Raw genomic sequence first — 24,614 nt, forward strand, 5'->3', positions numbered from 1 at the left:
TTAACCATTCCTGCTGCCTTCTTTCTTAGAAAACATTTGGGATAAAAAGAGATCTGGCAGCTCCACTTCCACCCTGCTCTCCAGGCAGTAGCATGAGGTGGGCAGAAGCAGCACCAGCCACCACTAACTACACCTCCCTGGTGCTGAAAAGACTGACCTGATTACCAGCACAGTAATGCAAAAATCAATGGGTGTAGACCCATAAGAGGCAGTTCATATAGTTATTAATAAATACAACCAGTTAGCAAAACCATCCACTTTGTTTACACACTAGAAATTTTAGGCCTCCTCAGAAATTATCTTTCATCCTCTGGGAATGGAGTCTCATAGTTGGCTTCAAAGATGCTGGCACAAAGTGCAGACCTTTTATTTAATTGCCCTCTTTTGAAGCAGAATATTAAGTCAAATTAAATTGAATATGAAAGGGAGAGGCTATACTGGAGTTGATGGGAATGAACAATGCTAACCCAGCCCGTATCTGCTCCCTTCTCCCCATTTCTAATGCTATTCAGGGAAGCATCTTTCCCATCTAGCCTCTGCAGAAGGCTTCGGCAGGAAATAAAACAAAACCTTTGTTTTCAATGGGGGAAAAAAAAAACTTTTGTACTTCCCCAATTAAATTTTATTTCATTTTTAACATAAAACCATAACCATAGACTGCGTATTTCAAGCTGGCGCTCTCAGAAGTAGTGGCACTGAAATAGCTCTCCTCCCATTGTCACGAAATCACTGATACAGAGTTAAACTAAGGCCACTTGAGGAAAACAAACACTGGTAATTTGTCTGAAGAATCAAGACTTCTATGCAGCAAATGTGTGAAATATGAATATACATACGCATACATTTCCATGGATACATGTAAGTAAATACATACAGAAATGCACCAACAACCACACCTCTGTGGACACTAGGGGTTGATTCCTCCCCCTCCAGGATTCAGAACTATTCCAGCATGCTACAATTCAGTATTTGCATTCCCTTGTTAAAAAAGAAGCTGCCAAAGTGAATAGCTTGAACTGTGTTTTCGCTTGCTGATAGAGATTGCTATGCAAAAACAAAGGAACAGCTACTCAGAGGACTGTACCTGTGAACATGCAGTAAAGTACTTACTTAACTTTGAGAAAGAAAACTACAGCGGAGGGGGAAAGAAAAATGGTTTCTTCTCCTTTCCCTGTTATAGCAAATTTTTCTACTCTTTTCAGAGACATTTAGGACATTGCATACTCAAAGCTTCCAAAATCTAAATCAAACCACTACTTTGTCTTTATCCAGTTAAGTAAATGATTATAGATGCTACAAGTATTACATTTCTAGAATGCAAGGAGATGGCTTATTTAGTCATCTTAGCTGAGTGCCCTGAAACTCCTCTTTTAAGAGTCTAGTGATGGATTTTTATGCAATATTTGTAGACCTTATTTTCCTTTCCCTTGCAAAGTCTTCATCTCAAATGAGTTATGCAGGCTGGGATCTGATGGGTTGAGAAATACAACCATGCCCTTCACTTCTGGCTCTGGGAAGCATACGTCATTCACATGAAGGAGATAAAACTGTGGCCCTAGAAAAGATGTGCAATCTGGTATTAGACAGCTGATAATGAGTCATTACCTGTAACATGAAGCAAAATGCAGAGGGGGCATGTGGATCCAAACAGCCGTGTACATTAAAGACAAATGCTTTCTTTGGGCAAATGCAGAAATGCATGTTGTTCCCTGCCACGGCAGACACGGAATTCTCCGGGCAGGCATAGATCCATACTGTACTGTAAATTATGGCCTGCTATAAATGAAAAATGCTGATTTGGGGATTGCTCACTTTGTTATAATTTTCCAAGAGTAATATCCTGCAGCGAACAGCCAAGTTAATACAATGTTTCCACTTGAAAATTGGCAGCCCAAGTGCAGCCGATGGGGTATATTTAATGAGAGTTTGCCTGCTGATAAAATGTTATTGCAGAACATGCAGGCTAAGGGGAGCCTCGAATTTTCCATCCCGGGATGTAACCTTAGCCTAACAAAACTGGGTAACTAGCAATAGCTCTCTGGATTTGTAATACACACTGTATTTTTCACTCTGTTTTAAATGTGTTCTGTAATTTAGAAGGTCTTTCAGCCATTAGAAGAGCACAGACGCCCTTTTGTCTGGCTTATTCTCAAGGGTAACGGCTTGGGATCTGCTATGGATTCGACTCCTACCCGTTACTTTCACACTTGGCTCTGATGTGCCACGCAAGGCTCATCTGCTCCACCTGAACAGGAGTGTAACTCAACGGAGCTAATCACCTCCGACACAATGATTTGCTCATCCTTCCTTAACCTATTCACAGCTAGCTCAGCATTACCTCCAAACTTCCTATTTCTGGCACAGCAAGTGAATAACTTACAGTGAAACGTGAAACTACAGTGATGTACAAAACAAAGCCGGGATTGAGCAACTGAGCTGAACACAATCTGAAGTGTCAAAAGCCCCTGCTGTTCTGTTGTGAGCATGGCAGGAAGGTAACAGATGTGCGCGGCCCTGAAACCATCCTCCTGCCCTTCTCCCTACCCTACAGCGCTCAGCACTCCCTTCGCATCCATCAGCTTTCATAAAGCTCACAAGCTGCTGAAGTCCGAGACTCCTGGAAATGCACAGGGCAAACCCTCCATTTCACACTACATCTCAGTGATCAGCATCACGCACAGATGAGATTTCAACTTCTGCAGCCATCGCCAGATGATGGATCAGAGAGAGCTCGAAGGAAGAAGCCAAGTACCACAAGATCCCTTTGGGGTGGGCACGGGAGGATGCACAGATGCACACCAACAAATGTTTCATATCTGCCCCAGGGAACTTATACATGTTGTATAGAGTGACAGTTGAGACGTAATTTGTACAATATCATTTTGCAGTGTGTCTGTTTCACATCCAGGACCGTGCAGAGGAGGAAACAAAACCCCAAACACTGCCTTGAGACTGCAAGCTAAGTGCCTGCTAGAAGCTACTAACAAACATGTGCATGTGTGTCAGTATGTGCGTGTAACTCCACAGCTCCTTTCTCCACCCCCATATATACAGTGCAGGGAATCTGCTAATGCTTAAATGGTGGGGAAGGTCAAGGATTTATTGTGGGAAAGCCAACAGTAATTTTGCTGCCTCTCTGGGATACTGCAAAGAGCCAAATTGCACAGCTTAAGAAGAAAAATAAGTTACCCTTTAATTTAGGACTTTCAAGAAACTGGAGCTTTACTGGTCCTAGAATCAACCACCCAAGGGTATAGACCCACTGTATGTTTCCATAAACTGAGGGCAGCAAGTTATTCCTTCGTAAGCAAAGCTCCTTCTAAATAATGTGACAAGCTTTCCAAAGGTAGAACTGGGACTTCAGAAACCTCCTTGCTTACAGGCCTGCCAAAACCCCAACAACCCTTCCCGTCTTTCCTAAGGATTCCTTCAACATTCCCTAGTGCTCCTCCAGAAGGAGAGGCACACAAACATTTTGGCAAGAGAAGCAGAAAGAATGGGAGACACAGCACAGCAGTGTGCTTGATCTGGAAGCATGGGTTCCCTTAACACCACAAGGAATGAACAAGTAGGATTTTGCAGGAGACATCTTCTGTCTACCCAAGTGCACATTTGCCTTTGGTCATGATAACTTTGGGGAACACTGACTGCTGCAACCACTGAGTGTCCCAAAGAGGGGATGAACATATCTAAATGTTCATTCAATCTCCAGGCTGCAGGGTGGCATCTCAAAAGATGTTATCTGACCCCCCAGGCTGGTCCCAGAACTGCTCTCAGTCTTACAAGGAATATGGTTTTCCATGGAAGAGGGCAGTTAGGGGCAAAGACCCCTGTGCTCCGGAGTGGCTGTGTATTGCAACAGCCGTGTTTGGCAGAGGAGGCTGCAGCATCCCTGCAGCTGTCCTGGGTAGCGGCCAGGAGCTCTCACTTGAAGGTGCTTCATCCCATGTCCAACTCTTTTATGAGTCCCAGACTCGCATGAGTGGATGGATGCCAAGTTCAGTATGTTCTTGGTTTAACCAGCTGCCTTCTAAATGAAATTAATTTAATTCATAATGGGATGAGAAACTACAAATAGTTTCACATATATTTCAATAGGGATGAGAAACTACAAATCGTTTCACAAATAGTGTGAAAGCTTCACTTGTTTTTGTTCAGGTTCCTGGTGTTTAGCTGGAATTGTTCACCCAACAGCCTAAGGCCTCAGTCAGTGCCAGTGGGTGATGAAGAAGTTTGTGTGGTAGGAGCATGAGATAAAAAGCATTAAAGCACCAATCCCATGTAAAAAACAGTGAAGCATTTGGCCTGTGTTGTAGTCTCCTGTGTTAAACTGCTGCTAAGTGCCATAAAAAGTGAGCATCTCTATGTACTTCATCCCAAAGCTTCCAGCAATTTATTCCATTACTAAACCTCAAACCAGCTACTCTTTCAGTCAGCTGCATTTTAGACTCCTATGCACTAATTCTTGATTCATCACAGATACTTGGAAAGCAGGTACTTAGCATTTTTTGCTCTTACCCTTAAGTCCTATGACCAAAAGCCCACTATAGATATATATTTTTTCATCCAACTGGCAACCTCCCTTCTTGCCATGATGATCAGCAAATCAAGTTAACAAGCATTCACTCAATTTGAGAAGAAACCACAAGGAGGCTATATGAACCCGCTAAGCTTTGATGGCACATGGCCACGTACCCTGTCCGAACAGCACAATCTTAACCACCATGGGAAACAAAGTGGACAAACCAGGCCAGCAGTTGAAATAGGTTATAAAAATCACTAAGAGAAAACAGAAAATTCAATTGCTGGCCTCATAGTACCATCAATATGTGACAAAAAACAAGCACTTGGTTTCAAAGGGGTCATTAAACCTTTAACTATCCACTTAACAGGAATGCCACTAGCAATACTGGTCAAGTCAATGTTTGTGCATGATTACGCTTCAATTTTAGATGGGAAGCTGTTGTACATAACAGGATCTGTGGAGACTTGTATCTCTCACTAATGGATTTAAATTGCCAATAAAACAGGGCCTAGGACTGAGATGCAAAACGAAGCTTGAAGAACAAATATTTTCTCTGTCATTCACTTTCAAAATGCTGTGAAGATCAAGGGGATTTTGCCTGTTCAAGGATTGTAATTTTAAAAATAGCAATTAAAAAGAAGTCAAAATTGTGGGAAGGGAGAACATAACAGTTTGATTTTGAATCAAATTACATTATAGGCAGCCATCATACTCATTCTTCACCCCAAAGAAACAGGCTGCAGGTACAAATACCCTGGGGCAGCAAATTAACAGGCACTGCTGCCCTGGGGGAGAGCAAGCCCAAATCACCCAGCTATAAACTGCTCTTCCTTCCTATGGAGCTCTGTCGGGAGTGTGGATCAGCCCTGTGTGTGCTTAGACACCTGAAAAGTACTCATGAGGGCAATGGGCAAGTGCTTGGGCAAAGGAATACGCCTATCTTGGTTTAGGAGAAAAGAAAGCAAACACAACACACCCCAAGACTGGCGTTGGGTCCTTGGCCAAGAAGAAGTCTCCACCCTGCTTCTTCAGGGCTCAATCCAGCCAGCTTGTGAGTGTCTTTGGAGCACATTAGTTAAGTGCAGAAGTCGTTCAGCACCTTTTGCAGGCTTTGCAGCTACTGCAGGACTAGTTTTTGCTTACAAAGCCCTTTTGTCTTCAGGTATCATGTGAGTCTGCAAACCAACTATTGTCCCAAGATTTCGCCAATGTATAAGAAAGGATTGAATTCTGGTTTGATGGACATAAGCTATGAACTCCTAAGCCTCTATGGGATCAAACGCTTGGAAAGGCAAAAGCAAGCACGAAAGGAGGCAGGAATATCCCACCTGCTATCCTGGCATGCTGCAGGTAGTGTCACTTGGAAACAACAACAAAACCAAATACCACCCTCCCAAACATTCGAACCAGAACCCACTACTCCATGCATATGCCCCATAAATATCCTCTTTCAACCTTTACCCACAGCTGAATTTGGACTGGAGCAAAAAAACCTGATTTGTATTCAGCAGAATTGCTGCTAATGCTGCAGGAGAACAGTGCAGCTTAATTCTCAGTATTAATGAAAGCAGAATATCCCAAAGCTGTGAACTAGTAAATTCACAGCCGTTGCTAATGGCACTTTGCAGACATGTAGTTCAAAGCTTAATAGGTCCCCCCCTCCACTCTTTTTGTTTTCTGCTGCTCCACAACTTAAACTCTTTGCTAGAAAATGCTATTCATGGATAAATGAAGAGGACCCTAAGGAAGAGGTTACGCAACCACTCACCTAGCCAGGCTTTAACCAGTGAATGGCACCTAACCTGAACACAAACTCCCAGCTTATCAAGGAGACTTGAACCACCCCAGGCTCCCAGCCGGGGCCAATGAGCAAACAAACATCTGGGCTGGCATGCCAGGCTGCCAGCAGTGCCGGGAACCACTGGGTGGGTAGAGCCCTTCCTCCCCAGCATCCTGGAGCGGGTTCCCATAGGGGCATCTCTCCCCTAGCAGCAGCCCCTGGTGCCTACCGACTCCTTGCAAAGCCAGAGGCAATTGACAACAGACACACTTCCTATAACCATCGGGTTTCATGGCTATTTTCACACACACAGACAGTTTTTAAGACCCCAGTTTGTTGTGGCTTTGACTGTCCTTTGTTTTATGGGTAAAGAAATGCCCAGAGGAAAAAAAAAATGTAATTTCCTTTAGTCTGTGTGCCCTGTATCAAAGCATGTAATTCCTTGATTATGTACAATTACTTGGGGTTGGGGGTATGGAGGGGCTTAGACTGTATCAAATGTATATAACAGTGCAGACAATTATAATAAATACGCAGATCCAGATTTTATAATCCTCTTTTGACTATATCATGGGAAATCCATTATTCTGATCCTTACAGAGCCAGTCAAACCCACTCAAACAAAACCAAAACCAACCCCCATCTCTCTCCAAAACTCAAGAGTCTGCTGAAGACTTGAACTTTGAATTCAGATAATTTTAGCTCCTCCTTGCTGTATTTTATTCTTGGCCCTACTTTTACCAGCTCTTATTCTGAGACAGTAAATCAAGATCCCCTGCTTTATCTGCAATAGATTATGATTTACCTGCAGAACTCTTTACTGCAGTCACACAGTGGCCTGAAATAAATACCCTAAACAACAAAAAGTAATTGAAAGAGGACTGCATAGGACTTCTCTACAAGGGCTTGGATTCATAAAGGACAAACAACTTTCTTTTTTGCTGCAAGCCCTTTATGCCAGGCAGCCCAGATCGAGAGCAAAACTCAAAGACCTGCATCCATGCTTTTGAATACTGCTTTTCCTGGCTGTAGACCCAGGTCTGCTTTTAGTCCTGAGTACAGTATCTCAGCACCTCAGCAGGGCTGCAGAAGATTCACCTGAGGGCAGAAATGTGGCCTGGTGTTTTCAAACCTCATTGCACAAAAACTTACAGTCTCCCCTTCCATACCTGCTCATACAAAGGTACTGTTAGCTTTAGATAACCGCAACACAAGTAAATATTTACTATTCCTCCTTATAAATGAAACTATGCTATCAAACTATTTTCTTACATGACTTTCAAAAGCTCTAGTGTTTAACTTGGTCTCTCTTTTTCGCATACTGCATCACACACAATCAGGAAAACATGCACTGCAAGCAAGGAGCACCAAGCATTATAAATAAATTTGGTGCAATGAAATGTGGAGCCTACAAAATAACTTTCTAAGACTCAAGAAGCTTCCTCTTACATCAGTGACTTGCTTTCATTTTGCGCAGATGTTGGGAGTTACAGACCAAACGTCATCTTCAGGCATCAACTTTAGCTACCACCACGTCCTTTAAGCAAGGCTCTTAACTACATGTACTGCCATAATCTCAGTGCCTTTCATTTTGGATTTTAAATAGACCATTCCCTCAATGTCTCCAAATACATTCCCTGCCTACAAACAGGGAACCCAGTTCCTCTGCCCCTGGGAACTCCTTTCAGATAAACAGTCATCAGACTCCTAAGCTTTTGTCTCTCTGTCTCCAGAAGTATTTTTAATATACATCTAAAGCACCTTTTAAAATCCTGCTAGTGCTGGAAAGCTTTCCTCACATAACACCAAGTTTATCACCTCAGGTGAGTGATTAATCCGGTATCAGGCAGACAGGCTGCATTTTTAAAGGTGTATGTACATTTCTGAGATGAATCACTGCCTGCCTTATTATGGTTGTATTCAAAACACTGAAGACAAACAACAAAATATAGCCTTAAAAATTCTACTTTTGACTATAAAAATTACTTTTTGTTATGTTTCAGGCAAACTGTCATACATGTTACATGTCTGAACACCTTCACTCTATTAAATTTGACACAGTACTGCAATATGTATGGAAAATCTTCCATGCACTGGAGCCTTCTGGTGTATTTGGTAGCAGAACTAAACTGTGTTCCTAAAGAGACTTCTTGGGGACAATCTCACTCAGCTTTCCTTATTCTTTCGGCAGCACTGCCAAGATGCCCCATGCAAAGTTCCCAGTCCCAGGATACAGCCACTGTCACTGCTTTTACTTAGTGAACTTCAAACTGCTTTTGAAATTTGTTCAAAGAGAACACTGAGGCTGTAGGATGTTTACTGAGTATAAACCTGTTCCACTGTCCTGAAGGACCAGTGACAATAAAAATACTTAAAGGGAGAATACCTGTGAGGAAGATCAGAATTTCACGGGCATTCTAACAGCACCCTGGCTTCACCAAGGCTTGGGTTCAGCTCTGAACTTCCAGCTACAGCAGATGAGACAAACTTGTGCAACGCTCCCTCCTACATTATCCAACTAAGGACCCTCATGAAGGAGACCCCAGCACTGCTTGTCTTTCAGTGGACTGTCAGGAGCAGCCCCAGAGCATCCCAGAGAATGCACACTAACCCTGAAGGAGCAGAGGCACCACCAGAAGACCTGCTCCTTCTAGGCCCACACGTCACCTATCTCACAACTAGCAATAGCTCACTGGTGAACAGTAGTAGAGGATACCAAAATTCAGGCTGCAAAGCACGGGACTCATTTTTACACAGCTGAGGATTAGCACCTATGCAGGTTTTTGTCCAAACATTGATTTCAAAATGCTATAAAAAAACTTAATTGTGCTGTCCAGAAATTCCTGTCAACAAGGAAAGGGACCCACACACATACATAGAGTTTTTCTGGGCTTTATCTCAACAACTAGAAAACTGCATTTGTATTTCTGCTTTATGCAAGAAACAACAGCTGTGGGGAGTAAGTCAACAAGAGAACAGCAATCAATTATAATCTTGCAAACACAGTGCTACAGAGAATAATAAATCATTCCCCATAATCTCAAGTATGCTTTTCCTAGACACATAGTTTTATTAATATGTGGATACCTAGCTCTACAGGTTGATAAGGATTAAGAACACAAAGAAATGTCATAAATTCATTTGCATAGAAAACTCCTAAGCAGCATATTGACCTTACACTACTAGGTTTTCAATGATAAGGTATAGTCTTACTGAGCCCCATCTAGGTTAAAGCCTTTCCTAGTCTTCCCTAGGTCTCCTGCCTCCTCTACAACAATTGCATTTATACATTGTTATATAACATACCACTCCAAAGTTTAACAGACAGCAAAACATCGTCATATGCATGCAGCTCAACACTGTTTCCTTGTTATCAAAAACAAGTGATGCACAAAGGCAATATGAAAACTTGGCCAAAGTGTGCACCCATAAATCACAACTTCTGATACTCATGACTTTCATGTCAATCATCCTCAGTGGCTCATTGGCAAGAAATGCCAAGTATCTGCCCTCACCAGTCACGCCCCAGTAGAGTGTCATCACTTGAGCTTCTCCAAACCATCACTCCCTTAAACAATGTCATTTTTGCCCCTGCAAAACAAGGCTCCTGAACTTATACAAACTCTAGGCCTACACACAATGCCACTGATATCAAAGGGATCAAACACAGACTTAAAATAACACATTTACCAAAGTAGCTTGCTGAATTCAGAGCTATTGCTAACTATTTCCATTGAGAACTTTTCTCAATTCCAGAACAAATTCATGCTCTCCTTTTACTGTAGTATTCAGCAAGCATTAAATTCCTACTCTTGCTTTAGTTATGTGCACTTTGAGAATCTGTCTAATGTACTTTAATAAGTGCTACATAGGCAGGAGCTGCTTTAGTACCAGGTGGTATAGCAGTTGCTGTGGTAACACCATCTTTTTCCTTAAGTACAAAGCAAGAGTGCCAGAAACCTCTATAAGCTAAGAATTGCATATTAACATATCGTCTCAGGGCTATAGTAAATTATTGAGATATGTATGCACATACACGCAGATGCTTCTCTGTAATAACTCCCAAGTTTTGGCCCCTACACATCCAGTGTACAAGTGAAGCACTGCTCAACTCCATTAAGTTCATTCCAGCAAGTTTAGAGATACCTCCCTTTTGCTAAACCATCAGACCACCACTTTGGCTGGCAGAAATCATGGTGGAAGCCACACTTCTTTACACAGCCTAAAGAATTCACCCATATTAATTCCATCCAACAGTATATCTAGAAACAATCTTTAAGGAAAAGAAAGTGGAAGGACAATTACCAGAGTATGTACTTAATAGGCTTACTTTTAAGCATACCCAACCAAAAGACTCATTTCAAGTAATAACACTGACACCACAACACCTTGTGATGTGATTATAATTTATAATCTTACCTTCTGTTTTAAGAGAATTACAGTTGGCATAGTCTTCAATATAACACAGTGTGGTATTCTAGATCAGTTTTTCCCTTTAAAGTAGATGAGAAGAGTTTTCTTAGGCAAATAAAGTAATAAAAAAACTGATCATGCAGTCCTGGCAGGCAAAATATCCATAGACTTCAAAGGGATATTATGCCTAAGGTTTGCTGGATCGAGCCTCAATATAAGATGCATGTCCCTGCTGCAGCATTATTGTAATTGAGAAGCAAGAGTTCCAGATTTTCTTCTTTCTCCTCCAACTCTCCATAATTTTACCTTTTCCATAAACTCCCCTGCATGAAGCTTTTCTCCAGAGTTGCACACTCTGAAGCTGGCAGCCTGACTCCCTTTGAGGCCCTCCTTGAACTCCACTTTACCACCCCCTGCCAAATACATCAGGAAGGTGAAGATAAAACAAGGAGACCATCACAGAGAGTGGGCCAGTCAAGATCATTAGTTTAAGGATTACATTTTTCTGGAGTAAAGCATTCCTGAAGCTGCAGAGGTGGAGACTGGTGAATATATTCATTGAGGATATGTTTCTGCCTCTATCAACACCCCCTAAAGAAAACTAAGCAAATAAAGATGGGCAAACCATAACCCTAGGAGGACAGACCCTGTGTCTATATAGCAACATTTCTGTTCCCCTCCCCCTTAGAGTATAAAAATGAAACTCCACCTATAGGCAGGTAAGGCAGCTCCTCCTCTGCATCCCATGCTGCAAAGGTGGAAAGTCCACATTCAGCTCTTCATTATACTTTGCATTATCAACGTATCTGCACTAAATATGTCGAATATGACCAACAATATCAGAGCCAGAGCAATTCACTGCTTGACTAAATTAATGGCATACAGAGTATTTTCCTGCTCCCATCACTGTATTATCAGTGTAGTCTAACAGCTATGCTGCTTAATGCACTGTTAAATACCCTGTACTATTTATTTCCTTCTCTTCCCTCTTTGGATTATAGCCCATTATGCATCACACTGTGGCTGATAATTTGTTATTTAACCAGTCGTGTGGAAGGGATAGAGGGGAGGGGAAGAAAATGTAGGAAGTTTGTAGCTGTGAAAACAATCTGAAATGGACCTTACATTGACACAGCTTGTAAGTGATGGACAAAATTATTTTTAGAATGGCATATTAATGTCTGTGAAAGTAATTATGCCTTTTTAATGCTCTTGTTCTAATAGCTGTCATGCTAAAACAAAGTCCACAACACACAGAGGCAAAATTAACACAGAAGTAGAACTATAATGAACTTCAACTGTTTCTCAGTTTTCATACAAAACCCACAATAACATTGCTCATTCTGCTGGCCTAGTGAGCACTTGCAAGAGGTAATGAAAAGTCGCCTACTCTGGACTTTAGCTTCAGGTGTAAATCTACCCCAGCCCAACCCAGGTGAGTTCTGGGCAGTTACAGCAAATGTGGACCTTACCCATTTATTTCCAGCTGACAGTGTTTGTTAATTTTCTGCGTTTGAGTTAGTACACCTTCAGAGCCAAAGTCTGACTTTATATCACATAAACACAATTGATGGGAGCAATTTATTCCAGCAACTGAAGACGTTCACTGGCAACCTAACAATGGGGGGAATTATTGCTGACAATTTTACAGAAGCTTTTATCAAAGTTTATGGGCCATTAAGCCCAACAGTGTGATTACCAGGACGATATCATCGCTCTCAACAGTGCAGTGTTGGCCCAGAACAATCCATTTTTCAATCCCGTCTATTATAACTAGTCTGTTTACTCAGAAGTCATATGTTTGCTATTTCTGAAATGATCTGAGTCTTTGAAACAGTATTTGAGTTTAGGTCATAGACAGGATCCAATTGGTACCATACTTAACCAGGAGGAAATAGCCTATGTCCCTTTCAAGCACAGATAACCAACACAAATTTTCTCTTAATATGATGAAATACAAACTACAGGTATCAGCTGAGCATACAAGCAAACATATGTTAAATTCCATGATACATAAAGGCAGCTCTGCAAAACTGTCTATACAATGAAAAAGGGAATATTTCTCTCCAGAACTTTAAAGAACTCAATTCTTGACCTGAGCTTGGCATTGGCACCTTCCATCCCCTATGCTATCGGGAATTAATTTGATTCATAGTAACTAATAACCACACACAAAAGAGCCAGAAGTTGTTAATTAGCTACTTTTACTTTTAATTCATTGAATTGTATGTGCTCATTGAGGCAAACCAGACTGCTGCTGTTCAAATCAAGACGACCCTCATTTAGAAAAATGGGATGTTCTACCTTTTTTATGCTTGACAAATACTTTAAGTGTCAGGGAGAATTATCCACACATACTGATGGAAGCATCTTACACACTGATGAACACAAACTTCCATGGTGTTGGATTAGTTCCTCTACCACAGACAACTGTGATGAAGTGATGCTGCCTAGGGGATCTGCCTCATTAAGGAGGGAAAGACAGAACAAGAGCAGCTCTGAAATAATAAAATCATTAACAAGAACACCTTGCAGAGCTTATTAGGTAGGAAGCAGACTGACAATACCATTGCTCAACATTTAATTACTTTTTGAAGACCAGATGGAAATGAGACAGCGTTTCAATGATAATGCTTTCAATTTCCAAAGAAAAAGACAAATATAAAACTGATCTATTAACTGGGCATGTATCCCAACAGAGGTGTTTTAAGAAATGATCAGATCCTACTGGATAACTGAAGATGCTGAAGTTCTGACTTCACCCCCTACATATATCCTCATTGCCAGTGGCCAAATCAGGAATTAAAAATAGAAGGATCACATATTTTAGTTTCCAAACTAAAACTACTGCAACTCAATTACTTCTCCTCCATTCCAGGCAGGCAGAAGCTCAGCACACCACATAAGTGTCTTGCATGTTTCCCTTTCTAGATCTGCTGTGAAACACTTGTCCCTGCTCCTCTTCTCCAAGACTGAACTTCTATCCTTAATTTTGAGGAAGTGACAATGGCATTGATACCTCCCTAGATGCTACCATGGACAGTACAGGCAAAGTGTGGAGCTGGTACCACCTCACAAGCCTTGTGCGCTTTGTTCAGTTTGCTACACAAAGACACCAGCTCAGTTTTAATGCTGGCTTTCTTCTGCTCCATGAGTGAAACTGCAAAATGGAAGCCTGTCCTCTGTTCCCAACACGTACAAGCACACAAGGATAAGCTACAAAGGTTTCCATTAGAAAGCCAAATACTTGTCTTCCTGTACGGGTAATGAGTGCCCTGCCAACCACTGTGCCTCAGTAAGGGCGGTCTTGGCTGTGAGCGATCAGATACCAGTCAGAATGCTGAACCTGAAGAGGGTAATATACTTTTCCTGGGCATAATTCCACCTCTGTTCACATTACTGCAGGTCTCTTTGGGAAAGACCTGGATCAGTACCTGAGGGAAAGGAGATGAGGCTGTTACTAGGTTTTCCAACAGCTTGTTTTTCAGGGAGTGACTTTTCTCCCTTAGAAGCCACACTTTGACCACTTCCCAACTCTCAGCAAACACCAAAGGCCTCCCATCCTACACACTGCTCTGTGGTGCTAAACCCATGTTCCTGCGGAGACCCAACAACTTGAATTATGGTCCAGCTGTGACAAAACAGCTTCCAGAGTCAGGATTTTGCCAGCTAACATTTGTGTTTCCAAAAAATTGGTTTGTTTTGTTCTGGTTTCATTGGTTTTCCCCTCAGGGTTTTGTGTTTGTTTTTAACAGGAGGAAAAAAAAGGCACGAACTTGGTGCAAAACTGTTATGTAAGAGCAGCAGAACAAATTGAACCCTGTTCAACAAGTGAGAATGTCAAGTTTCCATTCATAAGAAATAGGCTGCAATAAAGATGGAGAAGAAAAAGCACTCCACACATGTAACAGTTTTTGACTAAAGGCACTTTGTGTTCAGCAGTTCCCAGCAAAGTGGTGCCAGCAAGTGATGGGCTGTCACTCAGGGACGTGAGGACTTCTTCACCTATTTTTTTGGGGGGGGAAGGCTTCCTGCTCTTCACATGCCCAGTAGATGATCTGTGTACCTTCAGATTTAACACATGAGAGGCAAGCTTGTCAAATATTAGTCATATCTGCTCTGCGCTTTTCACAGCTTTCCCTTCCCAATGATTTTTAACTCAAGCTTCAAAAGTCATAGTTTGTGCAAAGCTCACCCCCAATGCCTTCAGGTAAGAGGAATCAGTGGGTAACTTCCACTTGTAGAAGCAACTGATCATATATGCAAAATGTAATTTTATCTGGCACCGTTATCATCATTATTTTGAAAGGGTTTTTTATCCAGTAGGTATTTCTAGTATCTCTGCATATCTTTTGTATTTCATGAAGTGAAAAAGTTGGAAAGAAACACAGTAACAAAATTTTCCCTGGAATAGAGCAGATGATCATCTGGCCACAAGGTCCTGAAATCTTACCTATTCTCCGTACCCCAGAGAGCACCATCAGGCAGAGGTACTTAATGTCTTTGATAGCTCAGGGTGTGTTGCCTTAAATTCATCAACATTGCTTTGTACACAGAATCACAGAATGGTTTGGGTGGGAAGGGACCTTGAAGCTCATCCAGTTCCAACCCCTGCCACGGGCAGGGACACCTTCCACTAGACCAGGTTGCTCCAAGCTCCATCCAACCTGGCCTTGAACACTGCCAGGGATGGGGCAGCCACAGCTTCTCTGGGCACCCTGTGCCAGCGCCTCAGCACCCTCACAGGGAAGAACTTCTGCTTAATGTCTGTTCTTAATCTCCCCTCTGCCAGGTTAAAGCCATTTCCCTTTGTCCTATCATTACCTACCTTTGGAAATAGTCCCTCTCCAGATTTCTTGTAGGCTCCCTTTAGCTATTAGAAGTTTCTATATCATCTCCCCAGAGCCTTCTCTTCTCCAGGCTGAACCAGCCCAACTCTCTCAGCCTGGCTCCAGAGCAGAGCTGCTCCAGCCCTCACATCATATCCATGGCCTCCTCTGGACTCACTCCAATGGCTCCGCATCTTTGTTACATTGGGATGGTATAATATGGCATAAAATGGTATAACCAGTAATGACAGAGTAGTAAAGTGACCATTTTTTTTAATACCACTTTCACAATACCAAAACCACATGGGATCTTTCAATTGCATAATACAGGAACTTAAAATTGAGACAAAATACAAAACACAACATGAAGAAACAAAGGCCAAGACCACCTTTTCTTCCTTGTCTTCTACACTGAATTACAATGGTCTTGTTACAAGTCCAAACCCAACAGTAGAAGTTGCAGGTGAACCACAAAGCATGTTCCCTTGGGAGATAACATGTAATCCATGAGCACATCTGAGAAAAATAAAGCAGTTTTCTGCATCTGTGGTTACACCACATCCATTGGAATTGATGGCACAAGAAGACATGAAGGGAAGCTAAGACTGCAGCAAATTGTAAACATTTGGGAAGCACCTCCTTGCGAATTCCCCACTACAATTAAAGCAGATGAAGGTGCACTTGGCAAGGTGACTCTTTTTGCCTGTTAAGTATCTGCTTGTAGAAAACTAATAAGAAAACATAAATGTTGAAGATACAGCACAATGCCACTCGTTCAAAACAAATGTGTATCTCGTTTTAATGTAAGCTTTGGTTAAGTGGCTTGTGTTGAAATGCTACCTAGCATTCCAAGTGTAACCCAACTTAATCGTATCTATTGAAAACCACATAATAAATAACATGAAATATTCAGCATGCCATCCTAATTGCAGAGGTTGTCTCATTTGCTAGAAGTCATTTACTTATTCAAATGACTTGAACTACGTGATTCAATCTGAATCATGGGAACTAGTTACTGATTTGTGCAACAGCCTCTTAGTTCTTTGCTAAAGGCATTGTTGAAATAACTGACCCAACTGCTAAAACAAGCTTCTTCCTTGAAGCCTGCCTCCTTCCTTCCCAAGTGAACATCACAAAACATGCTCATTCTACAGAACTATTTTGAACTTAAGAACTGGAAAAGAAAAGAAGACTTAGTGAATTATAATGCAATGTATTAATTAATGCAATGAAATAAAACAGTATTTCCAAGATCAGAAAACTGCTTAGCAATAGGGAACTGCACATGCAGCCATAGTTGCAGAAATGAGTACACAGCTTTCAAGAAACATTTACTACCTCAGCTGTGAATCAAATTCAATCTTCAGAAGCGCATGTACGTCTCTCAGAGCTTAATGCAGGGGGTGAATACATATCCCCAGACAAGATTTGAGTTAGGCCTTGTAAATATGAAAACTGCCATCATAACTGTGCTGCAGCTATGTAGAAAGCATAATTCAGGAAGCAATTCAGACTTTACATCTGCTTACACCCAGCCTTGATTTGCAGCTACTATCTATGCTGCTGTTAACTTCAAGAGGTGCTGGGGCTTCCCTGGGGCAGTGGAGCAAGGGGCCAGGCATGCTAAGCTCTACCACAGGCAGGGAATGAGCATGCTTCTCTGAAGGACCCAAGCCAGATGCATGCCACCTGATCCCATGCTATGGCCAGCCTCCATCGAGGGACACATCCCCAGGGAAGGACATGCAGAAGAGCCTTCAGGAAAGAGAAGAAACTACACTCTGCGTGAGACATCATTTCAAAGCCTGCATATAACCTCGGAATAGGATGTTGGCTACCTTCAGCTCCAGTCAGTGTTTATCACTGGCTTGGGCATGGGGCAAGAGGCCAGAATCCTAGCAGGCAATTTCACCAGCGGATTGCTGTGTTGCATCAGGCAACCATTCAAAGCCTCCATGGCTGTGATCCCATGGCTCCTGATAGGTAAAATAATACTTTTCCCTATATAAAAGTGCTGCATGAGCTCGCAGTGCCTCAGTGCTGATTTCCAGAGCTGCTCTGGTCATCTTCATATTTACTGCTGAATCTGGCGACGGGAAGGCAGGGATTATACAGCCGTGCTTTGATTACCAAATGCACACAACCCTCACTCCCACAAACTGATAATTTTCTTCTCATGAAAGCCAGAGCTAAAATACTACTATATTCTGCTATCAAGACAGCTGGTCTATATCCCTTCCTCCTTCCTTCCACATCTTCTTCCCCAGAAAGCATCCCACCTCACTCGCGCAGCCCCAGTGGCCCCTGCGCCCCAGGAGGAGCCTTCCATTCTGCAGAACAGATCTGGCAAAACCACATTTGCTGGTGCTGCATATTTGGTTTGTTAATAACTATTATCATTATTATTTGTTCTGGGATGGAGGGAACTGTCAAACCCACCACTTTTCCAGGGAGCTGTAGGCTATACCAGCAAGGCTGCCCATCCTTCATGTGTCACCTCTGCAAGGTAAAGGAGCCTCAGAGCAGTAATCACTAGACAGAGAAGACTATTAACCCACACAGATGCACCACCAGCCTTGGGGCATTGCTACTGCTCGGCAGCTTTCACCCTGCCTGCCCAAAGCCCCAGCCAGCCTGCTTGTGCACTTCCAGCAAGGAGGCTACAAGCCTTCAGCTCCTCTTTGAGCCAGAGGTTAGCAAAATAGGGTGAAGGCACCAAACATACTTAAGGCAGGGAGGTAAGGATACTAAACTTTTTTTTAACATGTATTTATTAAAAAAAGAATGGTTTGGTTATTTTTATTATTATTATTATTTCATTTTATTTATTTATTTATTTTTATTTCATTTGATGAAAACGGAAAAAAAAATCATCACAAACATTTTGGACTGCGTTTCACTCTCTACTTAACATTCACCCGATCAGAGCAGAGTGATTTACGTGCATATAAATGACAGATTACGCCACCCCCAAAACCTTAAGTTTTTCAGTGAGGGAAGAAGTGAACTGAAGTCAGTTCATTAATTTGAACGAAACTCAGCAAACACGCCTTGGCCAGAAAAGTGAGTGGGAGGGAGGCATAAGAAAATCAAGTGGTGTTCTGGTATTTTCAAAATAAACCTGCAAATTTTCATTTCAAACAGCATTTCATTTTCCTTCTTACCCAACTTAAAAAGAAAAGAAATCGTCTCCGCTCAAACTTAATCTTACAGATTATCTTAAAACAGGTTTGGGGTTTTTTAGCTGGCATTTTTGTTGTTGGGTTTTTTATCCCCTTCACTTCACTAGAACTACTCTGACCTATTTATTGCAGTTTGACTGGAAGTTATTCTGGTTTTTGTTCCAGGGTTGTTGGTTTGGTTTTTTCCTCTTCAACCACTGCAACAAACAAAACCCACCCATGATCTGATGCACTCTAATAGTACAACATGCATGTGAACACGTAGATGTTTACTTTCATGTACGCAGATGTGCCGAGCAGGAGAAGGCATGCTGGCAGGAGGAGGAACCTTGCATCTGCCTTGCATGGATCTGTCAACAGGCAAAACACACTTTGCATTAAAACTACAAACCAAAAGCTCACACGCCTTTATGGGCTCCATAAATCCAGTGCTCCTCTCACCTAGCAATGCCTTCTGGTCTTTGAAGACCAGAACGTTTTAAAAGATGCACTGTGGTAGCACATGTACTTTTTAGCTCAACGGCCAACCCACATGACCTCATCTTTTCACTCTGGTCATCAGAAAGTCTTCCTGTTCAAACACACCATCTCACAAGTGGGTTTCTCATGCTTCTTCCCGGTGAGCAACAACATCATTAACCACAGGACCCGCACCTGCACATTCTCCCTATAAGACATACTACGAAGGTGTATCATAGTTCTGAGTAAAGAACAATCTCGCTTCAGAAGGGCCATTTATTTTAGTACAACTTCTCTATACAGAGGAGTACATCCTTCCCCCCACCACCACATTTCCTTTAGGAATAACTTCTATTGCCCATATTCATGCCAAATGTTCTGTAACTATTTCTGAAGAAAAAAAAATACACTATTACTCAATCCTGTTAAAGTCAGCAGAATTCAGCCCTAAGAAAAAGTGAAGTATTACAGTTCATTTGCTGTAGTTGGAAGACAAGAAGTAACCCATGAAAACCCAACTGGGCAGAAACAATACTAGATCTGCACCTACTAATAAAGTGTTCCTGGAAGGGAAGGGGTACAGGAGAAGGTCAAATCGATGTGTTTAATTTAACAGGGTCAGTGTGTACTGTACCAAGCCAAAGGACTGTCAAAGTCCACACAAAACAAGCAGCAGTGGATTTGTGCACTGTGTACTATTAACTCCTAGCAAAAAGAAAATCACCCGAACACTTTCTACCTACACCTACACAATGCTGACAAATCCAGAGTGCTGCCTCTCTATGTCCTCATGCATTTCATGAGCTCTCCAGAGCCAACAGGTACAAGTAGCAGCAGTCCTCCAGAATGAAGGACTTTGGATGAGTCACCTCCAACACAGCTTTTCTCCCACCCCTATCATGCAGACTTGAGGACATGTGGCATTGCATCAGCCTTATTTGAAGTGCGCATCCCAGAGGTGAAGGCCCATCCGCTACTCCTCCATTATTATTCCTGCTCTTCTGCCATAGACCTCAGTGTCACACAGCTCCTGGTCATTGCTTTCATCACAGTCACTGGGTGAAGCGCTGCTTAGGACCCGGAAAGGCAAATTCTGCACTAACTTCAACTGCACTTACAGCAAGACGTGTTGCTCAAGCTCACCTCGAGGCAAGAGCAAGGCAGGTGACTATCCCCAGCACAGCAATAACTGCTGCTTGAGTATTCATTGGAGGCTATACACCTTCTGCAACTGCTACAGACTAAATCTGGGAAACGAGAAATGAGAATGCTGCCTTTCCCAATAGCTTTCTGCTAAAACTAGCAAAATCTTACCTATCTGGGTTGAGTGCAATTCCTGTGCCAGAGGAGCCCTGACTGACTGAACTGCGTTTTTCCCTAGTAAATGCTTAAGGAGAGCAGCACAGGAGAATGGGGGTTTGAGTAATGAGGAACACAAACAGGAGATGCATAATGCAATTCACGTATTTCCAAAAGAAGTTATTCTAGCCAACAGGTCATCTTTTTTAAGAATTAGGCCTCACTCCCATAATGTAGACAGGCCAGAGGATGCTTTAAAAGTACAGCCAATTCTGGCTCCCTCAATTACAGTTGTACACACTTCTCTGACAGTACAACCCCACTTGCATTACACAGACCTTTTTGTAATACAAATCCAGGACTAACATGAGATTCAACATAAGTTCTCATACCTGTAAACACCAATGCTTATAGCGTAACATACATATTAGTTCGTTTTTGGCATACTCTGCTCACATAGGCAGGGTGACTGCACCCTCTGATGCATACATGCTACTGAAACTTGGACTAATGCAGGAGGTTGTAGCAATGTCAACAGTTCCTGCACAAAGCCATTCCATGAAGGTACTGTCATCCCCCCTAAAATGATGTAAACCTTTCACTAGGCTTATTTCTGTAGCACTATTAAGCAAAGGCAGTTTGTGCTCAATGAAGATAAGGACACCTCCTGAAGAAACTGGTTGGGCTAGTCAGCTATCTTGCTGTTAAAGCTAGCATATCCCAGTGATTTCAGTGATACATGGATACCCGAATGCAAAAGTCAGCCCTGAGGACCATAATGGCATTGTGCGACACTCCCTGAAAGTCTCATATCTCTATAAATTAACAAATAAATTACAACGGACTACTCTGATTGTAAAGTCTCCAGGGCATTGATCTTGATTTCATATTTAATTTCTAAATCTCTCAATATGCTCCCGATGCAAGAAATAGCACATTTGTATTTACTGTCACTTCAGCATGTAGTTTGTTCACCATATACACAGGCTTTACTGAAAGGCCAATCTCTTCTATAATGTTTTGTGCAGAGTCGCTGTACTTTGCAGATTGCCCAAATTAAGTAGATTGCTGGCGTTCTACCTTCCCTTCGCTATCAGTCAGAAACTGCCCTCAGTGATGGGATCTGGGTTTTCTTAATCATTCACACACTGAGGTACTGGAGTAAGAGCAGGTCCACACTCACAACTATTTATTTAATTAGATTACCTCACCAAATCGGACTGTTTTGATATCTAAATCTCCGGCTCTCTATCTGCACCTGCTGTCCAGGCTGCACAGATTGATTTTGGTTTCAAATCCAAAAAAGTTTGGTCATTTATCAAGGAGAAAAAAAAAAAAGGCCATAGACAGGACCTTACATGATACATACCTACACACACACACATTAGGAAAACAATGTTCACTATGAGAGTGCTGATGCACTGGCACAGGGTGCCCAGAGAAGCTGTGGCTGCCCCATCTCTGGCAGTGTTCAAGGCTGGGTTGGACAGGGCTTGGAGCAAGCTGCTCTAGTGGAAAGTGTCCCTGCCTGTGGCACAAGGTTGGAATTGGATGAGCTTTAAGGTCCTTTCCAACCCAAATCATCCTATGATTCAATGATTTGCTCCTGTATTCACACAGAAAACTCCACTTGCATCAGCGGATATACACATACAGGAATGACAGAACATGGTATCAGCAATAACTGTACTGTAACCGGAGCATGAGATGAGGGTCTCCTGCAAGATCTCTGCTCCCACAGAGCAGCAGCCAGATAATTCTGGAGGGCATCTGAAAAAGCATTGGATGCCTGCACGTAGCCAGATCAAGCCCTACACCACCCACAAAGGCTAGTTTACTTGTATACATCTGTTGCAAGTAAGTATAGAACAATACACAGCACAGAAACTACAAAACAATGTAAAGGGCAGAAGTACATCATAGCAATACACACAGAGGCCACATGTAAACACTGCACAGGATACTGGACGGAGCTTTAACATTTCACTTGAAAATGAATGTAACATCCCTAAGGAACTGAGTTCTCTTTGTTTTTCAGAAAGCAATGTAAGACACCAGGTACAGAAGACCATCACAGTCAACTTCTGCAGCTACCAAACAGTACAGAGCAGCACATTGCCATCTCACAACAGCTGCAGCTACATATCAAAACCAGCGATATAAAACCAATACACAGGAATGAAAAGCAGTTTGCATGAAAAGCACTGACATAGATCAAACACCCCTTGCACAAGTGGCTGGCACAGGTATTTATCGCAGGTACCGCTGAGCAGACCAACCAGGGTACATTAATGGAAAGCTGGATTAGTTCCACTATGGTTAATGTGGGTCAACATCAGAGCAGGGAGAGAGACAGGTATCTATCCTATGAGCATACTTCAGTCTCCAGCATTGACATTTGCTCTGGAATATGTAATAATTAGGGGCTTTTTTTGTATCTTAATGGCTACAGTGTTATAACTAAACCAGTTTTCTCTCATCTGTATTCACAGAACTCATTATAAAAATTGGGGAAAAGACACACTGTATGTAAATTTCCATTCAAACATTATGTTGATCCGACTTTATGGGTTGATTCTGACAAAAACTTTTGCCGAGGTACAGGGGCTTTTTGGTGGTATCTGCTTTTCATGGTAATAGAACAAGTCAGGTTGAAGGTTTTAAAAGTGTAATTTCATCTGTGACTTGAACCTTTGAACCCCACAGAATTTGGTCTTAAAACTCAACAGCATTGCATATATTTATTACAGCACCTTTACTTCCAGAATTACTCTGAATTCTGCCGCTAGGTCCTATCACTTGACCAAGGAGGCAAGTCCTCAAAACATACTGATGCTCTGTTACCTGTTGCTTCAAACCAGTATCTCACAGTCCTCAAATGCTGCTTTATTTTGTACCTCTTATTTTGTTTATCCTAAAGTGTGAGTAGAAACCAATAAAGACCAACCAATCGATTTATGCTTCCAGAATAAACTCTTTTGCCTTCACATCTGCCACTGAGCCTCTAGCTGTCCTCAGAGGAACAGTTACTTGCTGACACAACATACTGGGAATAATTTCTGTTGGGTTCTATCACTAAGCTGTTGATGATTTAGTAATCCTCAAATAGCTGGCACCCTCCTCACTTTACAAGAGACAGAATTAAGCACTATAACCAGAGTATTTCTCCTCACATTTTCTGTATTCTACAGGATATGTGCACCTGAGACTGCATCTCAGAAGGCTTTTAACACAAGCACACAGATGGAGTCACCTTGCTTATGTTTTTCAAAAGGTGAGGAGGGGGAAGGAGGGAGGAAAAAGAAAACCGGGAAAGAAAAACTGGCCATGTTACATCAACAACAGGTATGAACTTGATTTCTGGAACAAGAGAATCTCTCCACTTTTCAAAGGTTGTGCAACTGGTTCTTTTGGACAGGGTGTTTCTCCCTTTCAAGGCGGTTTTACTGTCTGCAGTCACGAAGAGACTAACCCAGTTACTTTAAGCCATGCATCAGCCCTTCTAAAAACTATTAACTCTCTTCTCCCGCTTTTTCTTTAAAAAGAAAGAAAGAAAAAAAATAATAATTAAAAAAATTCCAAACCATCCAAATCTGCATTTTTTCCTGGCTGGCAGATATCCAAGATAAAGACGACTGCGCTCAGCCTGGAACTGCAGCAGCCGGGGCCTGCTCTCCAAACTCACAAAAGAGAACACCACACACACAAGAAAAGCGACCGATCTGAACAGTCAGAAACGTTTCCTCACCCTTTAAACCGGTTTCTCACAGCAAAAACCCCGACACCCAACCCGGCGCCGAACCCCCCTCACCCCACCGGACCCCGGGTGCCGGCCGTTCCCACGCAGTGCCATGGGGACAGAGCCGGCGACTGCTTCGCATGGGTCAGAAAAGGATAAACGCTCCTCTTCAATAACGACGGAGCCAGGACCCGAGGGAATCATGCTCTCTTTCCCTTCCCAGGTGTATACATAGAAGGTGAAACCACACATCTATTTTCTTACTACAGGGCAAGCGGAGGTGTCCCCGTCAGAGCCACAGGCGACAGTTACCGCAGCGGCGCTTACTCGGCGCTCAGCCCCGCCGCCCGCTCCGCACCGCTCCCGACGCCCCGCGGCGGGGCTGAGC

General features: G+C 42.4%; 1 protein-coding gene across 2 annotated transcripts in view; it reads right to left on the reverse strand.

Moving 5' to 3' along the window:
* The window catches only part of EGFR (epidermal growth factor receptor), a 157,810-nt gene that overhangs the window by 132,423 nt on the left and 773 nt on the right, over positions 1-24,614 (reverse strand). The gene's annotated exons all lie outside the window — the stretch shown is intronic.

This window comes from Melopsittacus undulatus, chromosome 1, assembly GCF_012275295.1.
Source record: "Melopsittacus undulatus isolate bMelUnd1 chromosome 1, bMelUnd1.mat.Z, whole genome shotgun sequence".
Classification (NCBI taxonomy): Eukaryota; Metazoa; Chordata; class Aves; order Psittaciformes; family Psittaculidae; genus Melopsittacus; species Melopsittacus undulatus.